The 19,494-nt window shown below is 44.6% G+C and overlaps 1 long non-coding RNA gene across 2 annotated transcripts in view; it reads left to right on the top strand.

Moving 5' to 3' along the window:
- The window catches only part of LOC123823029, a 33,861-nt gene extending 18,460 nt beyond the window's left edge, over nucleotides 1–15,401 (top strand). For both annotated transcript variants that reach the window (XR_006786465.1, XR_006786466.1), the window contains 2 exons: nucleotides 14,537–14,685; nucleotides 15,187–15,401. This is a non-coding gene — a long non-coding RNA (uncharacterized LOC123823029). The remainder of the gene's footprint in view (nucleotides 1–14,536; nucleotides 14,686–15,186) is intronic.
- Nucleotides 15,402–19,494: the final 4,093 nt, after the last annotated feature.

The raw sequence follows: 19,494 nt of genomic DNA, 5'->3' as shown, positions 1-19,494 counted from the left end.
CTGACTGGGTCTTTTTTATGCTGCTGAGGTCTTCACTAAGTTTCTTTTTTTATATATATTTTTTAATTTTAATCATTGTTCAAATACAGTTTTCTCCTTTTTACTCCCAATCCAGTCCCCCCTCCCACCCCTCCTCACTTCCCTCCCATTACCACCCTCCCCTTAGTTTATGACCATGTGTCCTTTAAGTTTGTTCTTGTGAACCCTTCCCACTGTCCCTTTAAATTCCCTCTACTCTCTTCTGTGGGCACTGCCAGCCTGGCCTCTATTTCAGTGTCTTTGGTTATATTTTGCTTGTTTCTTTGTTTTGTTATTTAGGTTCTTGTTAAAGGTGAGATCGTATGGTATTTGTCTTTCACTGCCTGGCTTGTTTCGCTTAGCATAATGTTTTCCAGCTCCATCCATGCTGTTGCAAAGGGTAGGAGCTCCTTCTTTCTTTCTGCTGCATAGAATTCCATTGTGTAAATGTACCATAGTTTTTTGATCCATTCATTTACTGATGGGCATCTCGGTTGCTTCCAGCATCTAGCTATTGTAAATTGTGCTGCTATGAACATTGGGATGCATAGGTTCTTTTGAATTGGTGTTTGAGTATTCTTAGGATAGAGTCCCAGCAGTGGAATCAGAGGGTCAAAAGGCAGATCCATTTTTTAGTTTTCTGAGGAAGTTTCATACTGCTTTCCATAGTGGTTGTATCAGTCTGCAGTCCCACCAGCAGTGCACTAGGGATCCCATTTCTCCACAACCTCTCCAACACTTGTTGTTTGCTGCTTTGTTTATGATGGCCATTCTGTCTGGTGTGAAGTGGTATCTCATTGTGGTTTTAATTTGCATCTCTCTGATAGCTAGCGATATTGAACATCGTTTCATGTGTCTTTGGATTTTCTATATGTCCTCCTTGGAGAAGTGTCTGTTCAAGTCCTTTGCCCACTTTTTAATTGGATTCCTTGTCTTCTTAGAGTGCAGTCTTGTAAGTTCTTTATATATTTTGGAGATTAAACCCTTGTCTGAGGTGTCATTGGCAAATATGTTTTCCCATACAGTTGGTTCTCTTTTAATTTTGATACTGTTTTCTTTAGCCGTGCAGAAGCTTTTAATTTTGATGAGGTCCCATTTGTTTATTCTTTCCTTTATGTCCCTTGCTCTAGGGGGCAAGTCAGTAAAAAAGTTTCTGTGTGAAATATCTGAGATTTTCCTACCTACGTTCTCCTCTAGGACTTTAATGGTGTCACCTTTTATATTTAAGTCTTTTATTCACCTTGAATTTATTTTTGTATATGGTGTAAGTTGGTGCTCAAGTTTCATTTTTTTTGCACCTGGCTGTCCAGTTCTCCCAACACCATTTGTCGAACAGGCTATTTTTATTCCATTTTATGTTGCTGCCTCCTTTGTCAAATATTAATTGACCATAGAGACTTGGGCTTATTTCTGGGCTCTCTGTTCTGTTCTATTGGTCTATGTGCCCGTTTTTATGCCAGTACCAGGCTGTTTTGTTTACAGTGGCCTTGTAGTATAGTTTAGTGTCGGGTATTGTGATCCCTCCTACTTTACTCTTCTTTCTCAAAATTGCAGCAGCTATTTGGGGTCGTTTATAATTCCATATAAATTTTTTAAGTGTTTGTTCTATGTCTGTGAAATATGCCATTGGTACTTTAATAGGAATTGCATTGAATGTGTAAATTGCTTTGGGTAGTATGGACATTTTGATGATATTAATTCTTCCAATCCATGAACACGGTATATGTTTCCATTTGTTTGTGTCTTCCTTGATTTCTTTCTTCAGTGTTGTGTAGTTTTCTGAATACAGGTCTTTTACCTCTTTGGTTAGGTTTATTCCTAGGTATTTTATTTTTCTTTTTGCTGTTTAAAATGGGATTTTTTTTTCTTGGTTTCTGCTTCTGCTGTTTCATTGATGATGTACAGAAATGCCTTTGATTTCTGGATATTGACTTTGTATCCTGCTGTTTTGCCAAATTCATTTATTAGGTCAAGCAGTTTTTTTGGTGGAGTCTATAGGATTTTCTGTGTACACTATCATGTCATCTGCAAACAGCGACAGTTTTGTTTCGTCCTTTCTGATTTGGATGCCTTTTATGTCTTTTTCTTGTCTGATCACTGTGGCTAAAACTTTCAGTACTATATTGAATTAAAGTAGTGAAAGTGGACAGCCTTGTCTTGTTCCTGATCTTAGTGGAAAAGATTTTAATTTTTTCCCATTGCGTATGATGTTGGCTGTAGGTCTCTCATATATGGCCTTTATTATGTTGAGGAATGCTCCCTCTATTCCCACTTTGCCGAGTGTTTTTATCATGAATGGGTGCTGTACCTTATCAAATGCTTTTTCTGCATCAATTGATATGATCATGCGGTTTTTGTCTTTGCTTTTGTTTATGTGATGTATTACATTTACTGACTTGCGAATATTGAACCATCCTTGCATCCCTGGAATGAATCCCACTTGGTCATGGTATATGATCTTTTTAATGTATTGTTGGATGCGGTTTGCCAGTATTTTGTTGAGGATTTTAGCGTCAATGTTCATCAGTGATATTGGCCTGAAGTTTTCTTTCTTTGTTGTGTCTTTATTTGGTTTTGGGATTAGGATGATGTTGGCCTCATAAAAAGAGTTTGGGAGACTCCCATCTTTTTGGATTTTTTGGAATAGTCTGTGAAGGATAGGGGTTAGCTCTTCCTTGAATGCTTTGTAGAATTCTCTTTGTAGAATTCTGTGAAACCATCTGGTTCCGGGCTTTTGTGTGTTGGGAGTTTTTTGATTACTGCTTCAATTTCTTTTGTTGTTATTGGTCTGTTCAGGGTTTCTGCTTCTTTTTCATTGAGTTTTGGAAGATTATATTTTTCTAGAAATTTGTCCATTTCATCTAGGTTTTCAAATTTTTTGGCATACAGTTCTTTGTAGTGATTTCTTACAATCCTTTGTATTTCTGTGGTATCTGTTGTAATCTCTCCCCTTTCATTTCTGATTGTGTTTAATTGGGTCTTCTCTCTTTTTTTCTTGATGAGTCTGCTTAAAGGCATGTTGATTTTGTTTATATTTTCAAAGAACCAGCTCTTGGATTCATTGATTCTTAGAATTGTGCTTTTAGTCTCTATGTCATTTAATTCTGCTCTGATCTTGGTTATTTCCTTCCTTCTGCTTGCTCTGGGCTGCCTTTGTTGTTGTTCCTCGAGTTCTTGTAGACGTAGGGTTAGGTTGTTTGTTTGGAATGTTTCTAACCTTTTTAGGTGGGCCTGTATTGCTATGAACTTCCCTCTCAGGACTGCCTTGGCTGTGTCCCATAAGTTTTGGGTTGTTGTGAGTTCGTTTTCATTTGTTTCCAGAAACCTTTTGATTTCTTCCCTAATATCATTCTTGACCCATTCCTTGTTTAATAGCATGCTATTTAATCTCCATGATTTTGAGTGTTTTGTTTTTTTTTCCTCGGGGTTGGTTTCTAGCTTCAGTCCCTTGTGGTCTGAGAAAATGCTTGGTATGATTTCAATTTTCTTGAAATTCTTGAGGCTTGTTTTGTGTCCTATCATGTGGTCTATCTTTGAAAATGTTCCGTGTACATTTGAAAAGAATGTATATTTAGCTTCTTTGGGATGGAGGGCTCTGTATATATCAGTAAAGCCCATTTCATCAAGGGTATTGTTCAATGACACAATATCTTTGTTGATATTTTGTTTGGAAGATCTGTCCATTTTTGATAGTGAGGTGTTAAAATCTCCCATTATAATTGTGTTGCTGTCCATATCTTTCTTGAAGTCCTCTAAGATTTTCTTTATGTATTTGGGTGCTCCTATGTTGGGTGCATATATATTTACAATATTTATGTCTTCTTGGTGGATTCTTCCCTTGAGTATAATGACGTGACCTTCTGGGTCTCTTTTTATGGACTTTTTTTGGAAGTCTCTTTTGTCTGATATGAGTATTGCTACCCTGGCTTTTTTTTCCTGTCCATTTGCATGGAAGTTTTGTTTCCAGCCCTTCACTTTCAGCCTGTGTAGGTCTTTTATCCTGAGGTGGGTCTCTTGTAGACAGCAGATATGTGGGTCATTTTTTTCTTATCCATTCAGCTATTCTATGTCTTTTGATTGGAGCATTTAATCCATTTGCGTTTAAGGTTATTATTGATAGGTACTTATTCATTGTCTTTTATGTACGTGTGTTCCTCTCTCTTTCTCTCTCTTTTCCTTTCCTTCCTTAAAGCAGTCCTTTTAGAATCTCTTGCAGAGCTGGTTTGGTCGAGGTGTATTTTTAGACTTCTTTTGTCTGGGAAGCTTCTTATTTGGCCTTCTATCTTGATCGAGAGCCTTGCTGGATATAGTAGCCTTGGTTGCAGACCTCTGGTTCTCATTACCTGCAGTATTTCTTGCCATTCTCTTCTGGCTTGAAGTGTTTCCATTGAGAAGTCAGCTGTTAGCCTTATTGGCGCTCCCTTGTATGTTACTTCCTTTTTCTCCCTTGCTGCCTTTAAGATTCTCTCTTTGTCTTGAAATTTTGCCATTTTAATTATGATGTGTCTTGAGGTGGGCCTCTTTGGGTTCCTCTTGATTGGGACTCTCTGTGTTTCCTGGATTAGTGTGACTTTTTCTCTCATCAAATTATGGAAGTTCTCCTTCATTACTTTTTCAACTAGGTTTTCGATCCCTTGCTCTTCTTCTCCTTCTGGTATCCCTATTATACGGATATTATTACGTTTCATATTGTCTTGCATTTCTCTTAATCCCTCTTCATTCTTTCTGAGCCTCTTTTCCTTTTCTTGCTCTTTCTGGATGTTGTTTTCTACTTTGTGCTCCAGCTCGCTAATCCGATCTTCTGCTTCATGGATCCTGCTTCTCATTCCTTCTACTGTGTTCTTCAGTTCAGAAATTGTATTCTTCATTTCCTCTTGACCTTTGTTGAGAGTTTCTATTTCCTTTTTCATGTTTATATAGTTTGCAGTGAGATTGATGTAGTTTCCCTCTAATTTCTGAAAGCTCATTGTGAGTTCATTGAACTTCCTGGTAATTATTGTTTTGAACTCACTATCTGATAGTTGAGTTGCCTCTATTTCATTTAGCATTTTTCCTGAGGCTTCCTCGTTTCCCTTCAATTGGGGGTTGTTTCTTTGTTTTCTCATTGTTCATGGGTTTCTTCTTTTTTCTTCTTGTTTGTTAATTTGATCTGTTCTAGTTCCCTGTAATTATGGTGTGAACTTCTGTGGTAGAATATTTGTGAGAGTCAGTGGTGCAATCTCCTTCGTGTATCCTGGTGTTCACAGCTTCCCCCTACTCTTTTTTTGTGATCAGTTGGAGGAGTAAGGCAAAATGGTTTAAGACAGCAAGACAGTATACTATGATATTTACATTAGCAGCCAGTAGAGAAGAGATGGGTTATCCTTTGGCTCCTTATATTGTTAACTGTGATCCTCCACCCCACTATCCACGTTTTAGAAAGGATGGAAAGAAGGTAAGACTCTTATTGGGGACGAGAGGATTGTTAGTTGGATCTAGAAGGCTGTGAGGCTGTGGGAGGTCAGATTCTAAGGTAGGGTTGGATTAAAGACTAGTATATAGGAGTAGTGTGTAAAAGAATAGAGACAACCCCCACAATAGTATAGTTCAGAAAATTGCAAAGTGGGCTGAGATCAGGTAGGGGTATTGAGAAGTATTTACAATTGTATAGACTAGGTCTTACTAACAGTAATAGTAAAGTGTCAGTCTTGTGGCAGAATCGATGAGGTCTAGATAACAAGAATAAAGAGTATAGAACCTTGAGAGGTGTATTAATGGAACACAGATGAAGGATAGTAACTTATCAACACCTTGTGACTGAGATACCAGGGGGAACCTATCAAATGACAGTATAACCAGCCAAGCAAAGAAGATTATACAGAAAGAAAAAGAATACCAAAATATTATTAAAATAAAAAATGTCAGAAAAGTGAGAAAAAGATAATAGAAATTTACAGTAACTTGCAAGATTAAAAAAATAATAAAAAAATAAAAAAAGGAAAGAAAAGCAGAAGATGTAATGCAGGAGAGATAAATTTGGAGTGGAAAGAATAATATTAGGATGAATGGAAGAGAAACATAAGGGATTGCGAGATAAAAATAATAAGAATTGAAAAATAAAATGTCACATAAAACACAAGATAAAATCAATCAACCAGCAACAGCCACAAAAACAACACAAAACCAAACCAAACAAAACAACAAAAAACCCCCCAAAACACACAAAAACAAAACAAACGAACAAAAAAAACACACACACACACACACACACACACACACACACACACACACACAACCTCTTGTTGGTTTCTAACTGGCCAGACCAGTTTCTCTGATCTTGCTGGCTTCAGCTGGCTGAAGGACCTTTGAAATGCTTCTCTCTCTCCCAGCCAGATCTCAGCAAGTCTGTCAGGTACCCTGGGCGCTCCTGAACACACTGGCTCTCTGGATCTCACTTCCCATGTTCTTCCGGACTCTGGGGTCCTGCAGGGTTCCAGCTCTATGATCTCAGGAGGCACCCATGACGTTTTGGGATTCACTGCGCCCTCCCTGGGAATCGTAAAAGGGCGCGCCCCTCCCCCAAACTTTTGAGATTCGGGGTCTAGAATCGCCCTAAGTGCCTCGCCGCGACCCTTCTGGGTTCACAGAGTGCGCGAGACAGTCTTCCCGATGGTGTGCAAGCTGAGCCCTTTCCTCCGTGTTCCCCGCCGAATTGCACTCCGACTGGCTGTTGGTGCCTTTCCTGGCTCCCCCGGTCGGGCTGGCTGGAAATTTCTGAGCCACTACTATAGGAACGCACCAAGCACCACGTCCCTCCCGGGATCACGGCGCGCGATTCAGGCCTCCCTATGGGGTGCGAACTGAGCGCGGCCCGGCTCTGTGCTCTTCACCGATCTGTACTTCCTCCGGGCTAGGGGTGCGGGCACTCTTCCAGGCTGCCCCTGGTCCTGTCAGCTAGAGGCCCTCACTTCTCCCAGGTCTCTGGGTGGATGTTCATAGTCCCTGGGCGATTTTTTCCCAGTCCAACTGGCCAGTCTTTTCCTTCTGTCAACACATTCTCCCCTGGAGTTGCTCACCCCCCGTATTTGGGGGAGGGAGCAGTGACTCCCTTCACCCAGGAGCCCTGAGGCAGACCCGGGAGCACCAGGCCTGGGGGTTGCACACCGCTAGACCCCGTGCTGATCCCTGGGCCCCTTTTGTCCTGAAGCAGTCTCCTTACCGTCTGGTTTTTCCGGGATTGCAATAATTTTTGATGTCCTGCTTTCAAAAGTGATTCGGTAACCTAGTCCACTTGCTCTGTTCCTCCACCGATCCGCGAGTTTCCCTCCTCTTCACAGAAGCCAAGAAAAACGCTGCCTAGAGTAAAGCCGCCATCTTCCATCCCTCTTCACTAAGTTTCTTGAGCATCCTTATAACCAATGTTTTCAACTCTGCATCTGATAGATTGCTTATCTCCATTGTGTAGTTCTTTTTCTGGCATTTGGGCCATGTTTCTGTGTCTCCTCATTTTGGCAGCCTCCCTGTGTTTGCTTCTATGTATCAGGTAGAGCTGCTATGACTCCCTGTCTTGGTAGTGTGGCCGAGTGTAGTAGGTGTTCTATAAGGTCCAGTGGCACAGCCTCCCCTAGCATCCAAGCTGGGTCCTCAAGGTGCACCTTCCATATGGACTGAGTACACCCTCCTCTTGTAGTTGAGCCTTGGTTGCTGTTGGCAGATCAAGGGGAGGGATTTCCGCAGGCCAGACAGCTGCAAGGACTGGCTGTGACTACTGACCACCAACCTCTGTCCTCTGTGGAGGATCAGCTGTGCAGGGGCAGGGTGGTGTTGCTCCAAGTTGGTCTGTAGCTGTCCAATGGGTGTGCTGTCCCTGGGGTTTCCTGGGTGGTGCAGGCCAAGGTCGGCCTCCACCTATGTTTTGCCCAGGGCCACCCTGCCTGAGCTATAGAGCAATCTGAGATGGCTGCTGCTTGTGCTGGGCTTGGAGCTTCTCAGGTAAAGCTAAGCTGTGACTCTGATCTGGCTGCTGCTAGGGCTCACTGAAGCCAGCTTTGCTTGTTTGATATGATGAAGGGGCCAAGACCAGCCATTCCCATGGAAAAGCAGCTTGGGTGGGTCTGTAAGTTGGGTGGGGTAGAGCCTCTGTGGATCTCCAAGGTGGGTCACACGCACACTGTTAGCCATGTTGAGAGAGTCTTAGATATGGCGCCAGCCTACCAGCTCTGTGGGGGGAGGGTTTAGAAAATGGACAATGGCCTCTGCTTGCCCTGATGCCAGACACTTCGGTTTCTTTTTGTATACCACTAGTGCCCTTCAAGCTGCCACCCTGGTGCTGGAAATTAGAGAGATTAAGTCTGAATAGGTGAGTCTGTGTGTGAGTTTCTGAAGAGGAGCTGCTTAGGGCTCCAGCAGCTGCCTCCAGTGACTCAATCCTTGCCAGTTTTTGCAGCCAGAAGTTGTAGGGACTTACCTTCCTGGCACTGGAATCCTGGGCTGGGTCCTGATGTGGGGCTGGGACTTCTTGCTTCCAAGATATGGGTGCCAAATTTTTTCCCATGTGGGTGTGGGGTCAGCCTGTTCCATGTCCATGCCCCTTCCTACCACTCTGGATGGATGTAGTTTCTTCAGTTCTGTAGTTGTCAGGCTTCCATTCAGCTCGATTTCTGCCATTCCTGAGTGATGGTTGTTCTATATTTTAGTTGTAATTTTGATGTGGTTGTACGAAGAGGTGCCTACTTTGCCATCTTGACCAGAAGCAAAGCTTACCTCCCTTTGTGATGTTTTTTCTTGCTAGTTCAAATCTGCTTTTTTCAAATTTGCTTTTTCAGTCGCTCTAGAGAGTCTTTAATTTTTATGATCATACTTTTAAACAGAATTCCCATCCGGTCCATTTAAAAAAGATATTTTAAATTTCCCTTCACTTTTTCTCACCCATCCCCCACCCATTCTCCCTGGCAATCATCAGTTTTTCTTTTCATAAACTTGTTTTTGTTTGGTTTGGTTTTACATTCAATATATGAGTGAAATCATACAGTATTTGTCTTTTCTGTGTCTGACTTATTTCACTTAGTATGATACCCTGTAGGTCCATCCATGTTGTTGCAAATGACAAGATTTTCTTCTTTGTTTTTGCTGAGTAATATTCCATTGTGTGTGTGTGTGTGTGTGTGTGTGTGTGCACGTGTGCGCATGTGCGTTCAGCTCCAAATGGGTCAAGGCCCCTCCAGGTGAGGCTGCCAGCCCTGAAGACTGGCCCCTGCTTCTGGGACCTCAGCTCCAGGGAGATGGGGCAGAAGGCTGGGAGTCACCTTAGGCCAAAATGCTACAGAATTCCATTTTTCTTAGTGAGTTTTAGTACTTTTTAAAAGTATTTTTGAATTGACTAACACTAATGTTCAATTTCGAGAGTCATGAAAATGGTTATTGTTGTGGATTTTGTCATCGTTGCTTTTTGGAGAGAAGACTTATCACCCTTCTCACTCCTTTGATCCTCTCTTTTTTATTCTTACCTGAGGACATTTTCATTGCTTTTGAGAAAGAGAGAGAGAGGGAGGGAGGGAGGGAGGAGGGGAGAGAGGGAGAGAAAGAGAAACAGATGGACATCAATTGGTTGCCTTCTTGAGTGCACCCCAACTGGGATCAAACCCACCACCTCGCCCTGTAACCTGGGTATGTGTCCTAATCAGGAATCAAACTCACTACCCTTCAGTCTAAGGGATGGTGCTCCAACCCACTGAACCATACCAGCCAGGGCATCCTGCACACTCTTTTTATTCTTAACATCTCTTCCCTGGTTTGAATCTCATAGCAAATCTATGGATTGAAATTATTGTTGTTTTCATTTTATAGATGACAAGACAGAACTAAAACACTTAAAACCTTTTCCCAAGGTCATCCTAGCTGGAGAGAGTTGAAGCAGGCCTGGATGCTAAAGGCGCTTAGCCAGGCTATTGAAGGGAGCACCACTCCTCCCCAGGGCACAGGGAGAGGCGATACCATGTATGTCTCTGTTAAGTCTGCTGTAAAAGTGAGAAGCAACCTTTAGTAACAGCCTCCCCATTCTTTCAATAGCTTTGCAGCCATGTCACTCACAAGTCACACAGTTTGTCAATTTCAGCCTCACAGTTCAATGGTCTTCGGTGCAGCCACAACGTGCACAGCCATCATCACCATCAATTTAGAGCAACTTCCTTATGTCCAAGAGACACCCAATGCCCATCATCAGGCCCTTGGTTCCCACCTCCCAGGCCTTGGCATGCACTAATCTGCTTTGTCTTTATAGCTTTGCCTGCTGGGAACATTTCAGATAAATGCAATCACAGCATGTTTCTGTGTATATTTTCTTTCTTTCCTGAGGACATAATAACGTCTTTGAGGTCTACTCATATTGTGGTGTGTACTGTTTCTTCATTCCTTTAAATTGTGGGATGATATCCAATTGTATGGATAAACTACTTTTTATTTCCCCAGCAGGTGACTGTGTGTTTGTTTATGTCCCCAGTTCCTGACACAGAGCTCCCAATCCCCTTGGAATTTCCTGGGTGATGGGAAGACCTTTTGTTTTCATGAGGTGACTCTCGGTGGGCTCCTGCATGAAGGCAAGTCACCAGAGAGACCCAGCCGTGGGGAGAGGCTTGGGATTTTCAGCCTCGCCCCTCATCCTCCAGAGAGGGGAAAGGGGCAGGAAATGGAATTCATGATAGGCCATGCCTGTGTGATGCACCCTTGATAAAAATGCCAACAGTACAGGGTTCAGGGAGCTTCTGGGTTGGTGTTAGTGCTGGTGTTAGGTAGATCAGGTAATAAACCAAGGCAGGGAGGAGGAGGGAGACATGTTTCGCTCACTAACTCTGAAGCCCTAACCTGATTCGATAATATTGCCTGGTGTTCCAGACATCACAAGAAACACCATGCTAGTGCAGGAGGAGGGGATCCCTTGAAGTTCTGTATGTACTGTTCCCACCATCTGGGAAAGAAAGCCTTTGAAACTGTGTATTCTTCCCAAGGCCTAGAAAGGGGAAGAGGAGGGGGCCCACAGAGTCCAAAGAAGGAACCCCTAAAACAACTTTGGTTAATTGCCTGCCTCTGGCCACTATCTGTTTTATGAGAGGGTCCACAGTGCTTGCAGAAAAACTCCAGAAACAACTTTAGTTAGATGCTCTAACATTGATTAACTGCCTCCTGTCATGTATCTGTTTTATTTTATTTTAAAAAATATTTTATTTATTTATTTATTTTTATAGAGGGGGAAGGAAAGGAGAAAGAGAGGAAGAGAATTATCAATGTGTAGTTGCCTCTCATGCGCCCCCTACTGGGGACCTGGCCTGCAACCCAGGCATGTGCCCTGACTGGGAATAGAACCAGTGACCCTTTGATTTACAGGCCGGCACTCTACCACTGAGCCACACCAGCCAGGGCCTCATTTACTTATTTTTAGAGAGGGGGTAGGGAGGAAGAAGGAGAGGGAGACAAACATCAATGTACAAGAGACATCAATCAGTTGTCTCTTGCATGCCCCCAACTGGGAACCTGGCCCTGAAATCCAGGCATGTGCCCTTACTGGGAATTGAACTGTGACCTTTTGGATTGCAGACTGGTGCTCAACCCACTGACTAAATGTGGTTTGGAGCAACATAAGCATTCTAGGGATTTTACAAACATCTTTGCTTGTTTTAAAATGCATTTTAAACTATACATTCCAGAGACATTAAACCATGGGCCAATGTCCTGTGATTTTACCTGAGAGATAAACTTGAACTTCATGCACTCAGGCTTAGGAACACACCAGCACAGTCCTGGTGAGGTTGATTCCTATCTGGTGGGGGGGGTTTGGTGTGAGGGGAAACTGGTCATATAAGAAGGCAGCAGAGGTTGACGTTCGTCAGTCACAGAAGGCCAGCTGCCATGGCACTGAACATGCGAACTCTTCATCTGGATCGGCGCCGCCTGCTTCTTTCTGCACGTGGACCATGTGCATGGAGGTGAGGGAGGGGAGATGCGCTGGGACTGGGGTGGAAGAAAGGGCACCAGAAATGGGTTGAATGGTAAAACATAATAATAATAATAATAATAATAATAATAATAATAATAATAACAATGGAACCAATATATCTGCCATTCCTTGAGCATGTCCCATGGACTCATTTTTCTCTTCAAACAAGTCTCTGAAATGTAAGCCTAGTCGGTCTGACTCAAAAGCTCATGGTGTTATTGACCATCAGTGTTCACGACAGCTGCCTCATTTCTGACTGTGCTTTCCAGTGTTCCAGACATGGGCATCCTGTGTAACACAGGGTTACTTACATCGTTCCAAGTGAGTTTTTGATGTAAATAGGGGTGAGTGTTTGCAGTAACAGGGAAGGCATATTATCAGGGCACATCCATGATTAGCATGGTACGCTTATGTCCCAGGGGCCATGTAACTCTTGTGTGTCAGTATGACAGCTTTGAGGGAGTGTGAGGCTCTTCCTCATGTGGTATGTTGTAGCCTTCTTGGGTATCTGTTTCTAATAAAATGGCCTTCAAACTGTGAAGAAAGTAGTGTTGCTAACTATAGTCACTGCTTTATAGAGCAGATCTATGGAGCTTATTCTTAAAAATATGTTAAGTAGCCCTGGCTGGTGTTGCTCAGTGGACTGAGTGTCAGCCTGAGAACCAAAGGGTTGCCAGTTCGATTCCCAGTGAGGGAACATGCCTGGGTTGAAAGCCAAGTCCCCAGTAGAGGGCGCATGAGAGGCAACTACACGTTGATGTTTCTTTCTCTTTCTCCCTCCCTTGCCCCCCCACAAACATAAAATCAATAAATCTTTTAAAAAAATGTGTTAAGTAGAAGCACTGGCTGGGTAGCTTAGTTGGTTAGAGTGCTGTTCTGATACACCAAGGTGGTGGGTTTGATTACTGGTCAGGCCACATACAAGAGTCAATCAATGAATGCATCAGTAAGTGGAACAACAAATTGATATATTTTCTCTCTCCCTTCTTCCCTCTTTAAAATCAATTTAAAAAATGTGTGGAGTGGGGAGATCTTGTGTTGTGTTCTTAGCACAGGAAAAAAACGATAACCTTTTAAGGTGACAGGAAGTTAGAGCAGCAGAGTGGGTCCTGCCATCAGTGTGTTCAGATGGCTCCTTTCTGTTCTTGCTCTCTGCGTTCCCACTACACCTGCATTTTTTCCAGCTCCGTCGCATCTGTCCTTCTCCCATTTCCTCAGGGAAGCAGTGTTGGAAAATGATGAAAACAAACATCACGTCAAACAAACCATTGTGTGTGGGGGTGGGTGACTGTGATCAGCATTCTTCAAGGGTATTATACACGCGTGGGCTAAGTTCGCCCCTCAGTGATGGGACGGCAGGTGCCCATATTTCCTGGGCTGTGGGTGGAGCACAAATCCTCCCCCCGCCTCAGCCCAAGTCGCTTATACATTCAGCCCAGGCCACGGGTAGGTAGTGGGGCAGGAGTCTCAGGAGAGAGCCTCGTTGGAAGGGAGGGCAGCCTGCAGGCAAGCCTGTCCAAGAAGCAGAAGGCAGGACTGGGTGGGGCAGGGGGTGTCAGACAGAAAACGCAGGAGTCGCAGAGAGGTGCTGTTTGCCTCCAGGAAACACAGTGACGCAGCTGAGAGAACTCATGCAGGCCAAAGACGCTTGGCCTGGCCGCGTGGCCATGGAGCCCTCTCTGGATTCCCATAGTTTTCCTCTTCAGTCTGTTCCAGTGTGAAGTCACTGCACGCTGACCCTCATTTTCTTACACCATGAATGTGGCTCACTATGGGGCTTCTGAATGATGTGAGGTAGATTATTCATGATGATAGCAAGACATCACCTGTGTTCCCAAATATGAAACATACTTAGACTTTTAGTGTCAAACCAGGTGAAGTGGAAGCTCCAGACACGACAAATCCACAGCATCTAAAAAAATCGTGATCTCCGATCAGGCTGCGTTGAGGTCTGGCGAGCGCAGGTGTCACCAGGAGCTGCAGTGTCCATGAGGCATGTGCCCGGGGGGAATAATGGGGGGGTGAACCTGTCACTGGGCAGGGAACCCATCACGTCGGCCTTGGCATCCCTGATGCTGCCTGGAGGGCTGCGTGCGTGGCAGGCACGATGTCTTGGTGGACTGGCTTGGACAGAAATGTTGCCAGCGTGAGTGCAGAGGGGACGACACACAGAAGAGCTGATGAGAACGGTGCCTGCCTTTTTCTTTTTCCAGAGGAGAGCTGTGCTATCCTGTTTACCTATGCAGGCAAGAAGTATTTTGATTGCATTAGCCATGATTTTCTAAACAATTGGTGTTCTCTAGATGAAGAATATTTAGGGAGATGGAAATATTGTACAAAGGACGGTGAGTAAGCAGCTTTTCCTCCTGTGAGGAGTGTGTGGCTTCTCAGATGCAGGGGGAGGGGCGGGGTCCATAACTGCACTCTACATGGAAGCTGCAGGCATCTCCCCGTCCAGCCCCAGGTGTCCCATTCATGTCCCCTTTCTCTTGATGAGACCAAAATAACCTCCCCTCAACTAATTTTCTCACCCTTCCTTCTACTTTTCAGACTATGCCCCTTGTTACTTTCCCTTTGCCTATAATGGCAAACTGTGTGACAGTTGCACAGTCCATGGGAGTATTTTGGGGATAGCGTGGTGCTCACTCACTGAAAACTTTAACAAGGATGGAGCTCAGAAGAGTTGCTTCTGATACAGGGTAAGAGTGTCTGGGGGATGATTAGAAAAGACACGGGTGAGTAGGGAAGAGATGGAGCTGGGTGGAGAGAGGGAGTCAGGTGATAGAGAGAGGGGGAAGAGACAGGTGGAGTGGTGGGAGGAGGGGACAGGGGATGGAGGAAGTGTGAGGAGCAGAGATCTGGAGAGGAAAGAAAGGGGAGCAGAGATGAAAAGAATAAAAGAAAAGGTGGAATGCAAAGGATGGAGAGAGGAGAGTTAAAAAGGAGGAAGAAAGGGAGTTTCCAGGGTCCCACATGGAGGGGAAGGCTGGGGAGGGTCAGTGGTAAGAGAAGGTGAACGGGGAAGCGAGAGTACAGTGCAGAGTCTTTTGAGCAAGCATGGGAGAGCCGGAGTGGAGCTGGGGGAGAGCAGAGAGAGAGGGGAGGAGAAACCAGACCTTTGCGCTCCAGGTGACTGATTAGAAAAAGAAGCAGAACTCTTTCACATTGACATCAAAACCATGTTACATTACTGGTTCCAGTGACCCCACCCTCAGCCGTGGATTCAGACCAGACTGTGAAACCCAAGTGTGGAAGATCAAGAAATCTCAAGCTTGAAGGCCACGCCCCAAGGGCCAGAGGTGATGAAATCCTTTCCCTGCAGCTCTGAGTGCTCCCTGCCCATCAACAAACCGCTGTCTCTACAGGCGTGACTTTGTTATCCTGTCTTAAAGAATAAACCATCTTTCAAATGGGAGCGGCTCTGTGCGACCAGGTAGATCATGCCGGACCTTCCCGTCCTGGCCTTCTCCCCCAGACCCTGAAACATCAACACACATCCTACCTGTCTTTTCTGTGGGCTTGACTGAATGGCACAGGTGTGGGGAGGCCCCTGGGGCAGGGAGGGTCCCTGAGGTTGGGTGCCTGCCACAGACAATGTGTCTTTCCTGACTTCACAGAACATTTTCTTTCTGGAGCTCTTCTCTGACTCCCCAGTAGAAGGATCTCTGGTTGTGTTCTGCCAGTCTTTCCCTCCCTGCTCACAACTCAACGGTGCATCTCTCTGGGGGACGCTGATTATTGGGAGGATGGGGTGGACTCTGTTTGTCCTGGCGTCGGTCTGAAGTGCAGAACCTGACACATGCTTGGCCCTCAGACATTTTTCAAAAGGCCTGCATTCTGTTTAAACACATATTCTAGGAAAAGTATTTTCAGTAAACAGCTAGGTGTGAATGAGGCACAGTTAAAGTCACAGGTGCCAGAAATAAAGGGCCTAGAAGCCAGAGCTGAACGTGTACTCTGGTGCCTGAGCAGCCTGGGGAGAGATGTGTCAGTGGCTGTGGGACCCGTTGTCACCAGTGAGGCTGCCATTCATGGCTTTTGGGCCATTGGGGTTAGTCATGGAGATGAGAACTTAAAATGAAGGCCTTGTGAGAGCTACCCAGTGAAGAAACCTAGAAATCTCCTCTTGTGGACCCAGAGAAGCAGGAAAGAAATTTGTCACTCTAAATGGATTATAAAGAAACATTTACTCAAGAAAATATACTAAGTATCATGTCCTGGCCGGTGTGGCTCAGTTCGTTGGAATGTCCTCCCATAAACCAGAGGTAGGGGGTTCAATTCCCTGTCAGGGCACGTACCTGGGTTGGGGAATTGATCCCTGGTGGGGATGTAAATGGGAGGCAACCAACCCATGTTTCTCTCTCACATCAATGTTTGTCTCTCTCCCTTCTTTCCTCTCTCTCTAAAATACACATGTTTTAAAAAATTTAAAAGAAGAAAATATACTAATTATCAGAACAGCGATCTACCTACAAAGGCCCCCAATGCCCACCACCTGCCCCAGCTGGGCCTGATGAAAGTAACATGAATGGGAGGAACCCTAACCAGAAGCTCTGCTTCTTCCATCTGCCAGTCAAGGGCTGTGGCATCCCCCCAGTGGGGCCAGCTGTCAGCCTTACCCACCCCCTCAGCACTGAGTCTCAAATGTCATGCAGTCTATGGCCATACCACCCTGAACTCGCCTGATCTCATCAAATGTCATGCATGGGGCCTAGGCTCCACCCAGCGAAGTGGGCTCAGAATACTGGGCTCTTTGTCAGCGTTGCCCTGGCCTGCTGGTAGGAAGATTTTCCATGCTGGGAGAAGCAAGCCAAGAAGGCCAGAAGCTACTAACCCTGCCCAGTGCTGTTAGAGTCTGCCCTGCCTGGTCTCAGGAAGCTGTAACCCCCCATGACTTAGGCTAAGTGAGAGACCTCCAAACCAGGAGCCACTAAGGAGACAAATCTTATTTCCCTGGCATGAACGCTGCCTGTTCTGTGCCTGATCTCCTATGCTTTATCAGTTAGCCAATGACAGGTAAGATTTCCAAAGGGGGGAATTGCCTAAGACAGGCATGATCACTTGGAGGCCTCAGGGAAGAGACTCAGGGGGCTGTGGAAATGAAGGGGTGATCAACATTGACCCCTGCCCCCTTGGCTTTGTCAAAGCCTGAGTCTTTGTTCTTAGTTGTGAGAAATCCAAGTCTCCTGGCTGCCTTTGTCTCCTCTGCCCGACTCAGGCCTTCAGAAATAACAGGGGCAGTGCAGCCTAGACCAGAGTCGGTGGACCCCCGGGGTAATCAGGCCTGGGACATAGAATATGCAAGATCCTGTGAGATCTTCTTGCTGGAGGATGCTATTTAATTAGAATATGAAGGCACGGGCAGGAAACGAAACTAGCCTTTTAGATCCTGTAGTCTTTTGAAGTGATAAAACCCAAACTCTCAGCCCAGAATCCCAGCGGGAGATCTACTAGCACCTTTGAAAGCTACCAATTCCTTTTGATCTTCCCTGCCAGACTGTAATCCACAAACTGTATCTGTATTCTTAATAAAAGCCTGCTCAGGCGGGAAAACGGGGCACTCTCCACTAGAGAGAGTGGCTGTTTTTGTCCCTATTTCTCTACAGGACTCGGTTGTCCGTGTGTATACTTTTCTCGTGTTTTGATGAGCCATCTGTAGTGTTCCTCGGTCACTGCAGGCCGGTGGCTGAGACACAGTGCCCTGTCCGTAAAGGCAAGAGTGGTGTTCTGAGAAAAGCCCTCCACTGTCCTTGCCTCCAGCTCTCAAGCTGTGGCTCAGAGATCCAGATAAGAACAGAGAGCTTCCATCACCACATATTAGGCCCCCCTCCACCCTCCCTTCTCTTTCCCTCTGACATAGTTTTGACTTTAGGTGGTGGGTACACAGTGCAAGATATAGATCCAGCACCATAGAAATGTACAATCGAAACCTATATGATCTTATTAATCAATGCCACCCCAATAAATTTAATTAAAACCCCCCCAGAAGAACAGGGAGCTTCAAAGTTCTTCTCCAGAAAGTGACTTCATTCGCAACAGACTGGTGGGCAGTTCATGAGTAAGGGACCTCTTGTTGACAATGGAGGTGGTGGTGGTAAGCCATGCAGAGGATCCTGGTAGCTCTGTGACAGGTGAAACCCTAGGCCAGCTGTTTAACCAGAGATAACTAGGGAAAGAGTGGAGATAGCTGTTGGTGCTGGGTCAGAACAAACCTCCAGGCTTGGCCTCGGAAACAGCCCCTGCCTGAATTTAACTGAGAAGCAAGTCACGTCCCAGGGCACTGTTAAAAACAATAGAATATCCCAATAGTGGGGTGTGATAACAACAAAGGCAGACAGCTTAATGGAGAGACAGGGGGACAGACAGACACACGGCCTTGCTCCATGCTGTCTCCAGGGTGACTGTGCCCCTGGGGAGGTGCCGTGAGGAGCAGTGTCAGAGGTTCCCTGCGGAGAAAACCAACATCCCCAAAACAGTGCTGCCAAGTCCCTAAACAGAAAACAACCACTATCACCACAAGCCCTGGGCAAGTAGTAATAAGTGTCCAGAGTTGGGGCTGCATGTTATAGAACATGTCCAGGTTTCAAAAAAAAAAAACGTGGAGACATACCATAATACAAGAAAGCATGACTCATACATAGAGGGGGAAAGGTATGACTCCTACACAACATTGTAGGCTGCCAAATAAATTTAAAAATCAACTATTTTTATAGTTTAGCAATGAATAGCCCCAAAACAAAATTAAGAAAACAATTCCATGTATAATAATATCAAAAATAATAAAATAGGAGTAAATTCAACCACCAAAGCACAAAAGTTATACTTATAAAACTTATGAAAAGTTGTTGAAAAATTAAGAAAGATCTGAATAACTGGGAAGTTCCTGTTGTCATGGATTAGAAGACTTAATATTGTTAAGACAGCAACACTACAGATTCAACTCAATCCTTATCAAAACTTAAGCTCTCATCTGTGCAGAAATTGACAAACTGATCCTAAAATTTGTATGGAAATGCAAGGAACCAAAAATAACTTAAACCATCTTGAAATGGAAAAGCAAAATTTAAGACTCAGATGTCCCAAGTTCAAATCTTAATGTGAAGCCAGCGTCCTGGAGACATTGTGGTTCTGACCTTTCGATAGACATATAGAACAGAAAGACCAGAAATAAACCTCCACATTTATGGCCAAATGACTTTTGTCAGGTGTGCCAAGACCATTCAGTAGGAAAAAGAATAGACTTTTTAAGTAAATGGTGCTGGGACAGCGGGCTGTCCCCATGTGAAAGGATGAAGTTACACCCCTGCAATACTAGTTTCCTGGGACTGATGTTAACAGAGCACCATAAATGGCTGGCTTAAAAAACCAAAAATGCATTCTCCCCCAGATTTGGAGGCTAGAAGTTTGAAATGAAAGAGTTCATGTTCCTTCTGAGACTCTTCCTAGCATCTAGTGGTGGCCGCTGATCCTTGGTGTCTGTCCAGGGTCTGGCTCTGACATCTCAGTGT

This window comes from Phyllostomus hastatus, unplaced genomic scaffold (assembly GCF_019186645.2).
Source record: "Phyllostomus hastatus isolate PE091 unplaced genomic scaffold, TTU_PhHast_1.1 phas_contig_468, whole genome shotgun sequence".
Lineage (NCBI taxonomy): Eukaryota > Metazoa > Chordata > Mammalia > Chiroptera > Phyllostomidae > Phyllostomus > Phyllostomus hastatus.
The sequence above is the reverse complement of the archived record's forward strand: the minus strand, read 5'-3'. Positions and strand labels throughout refer to the sequence as shown.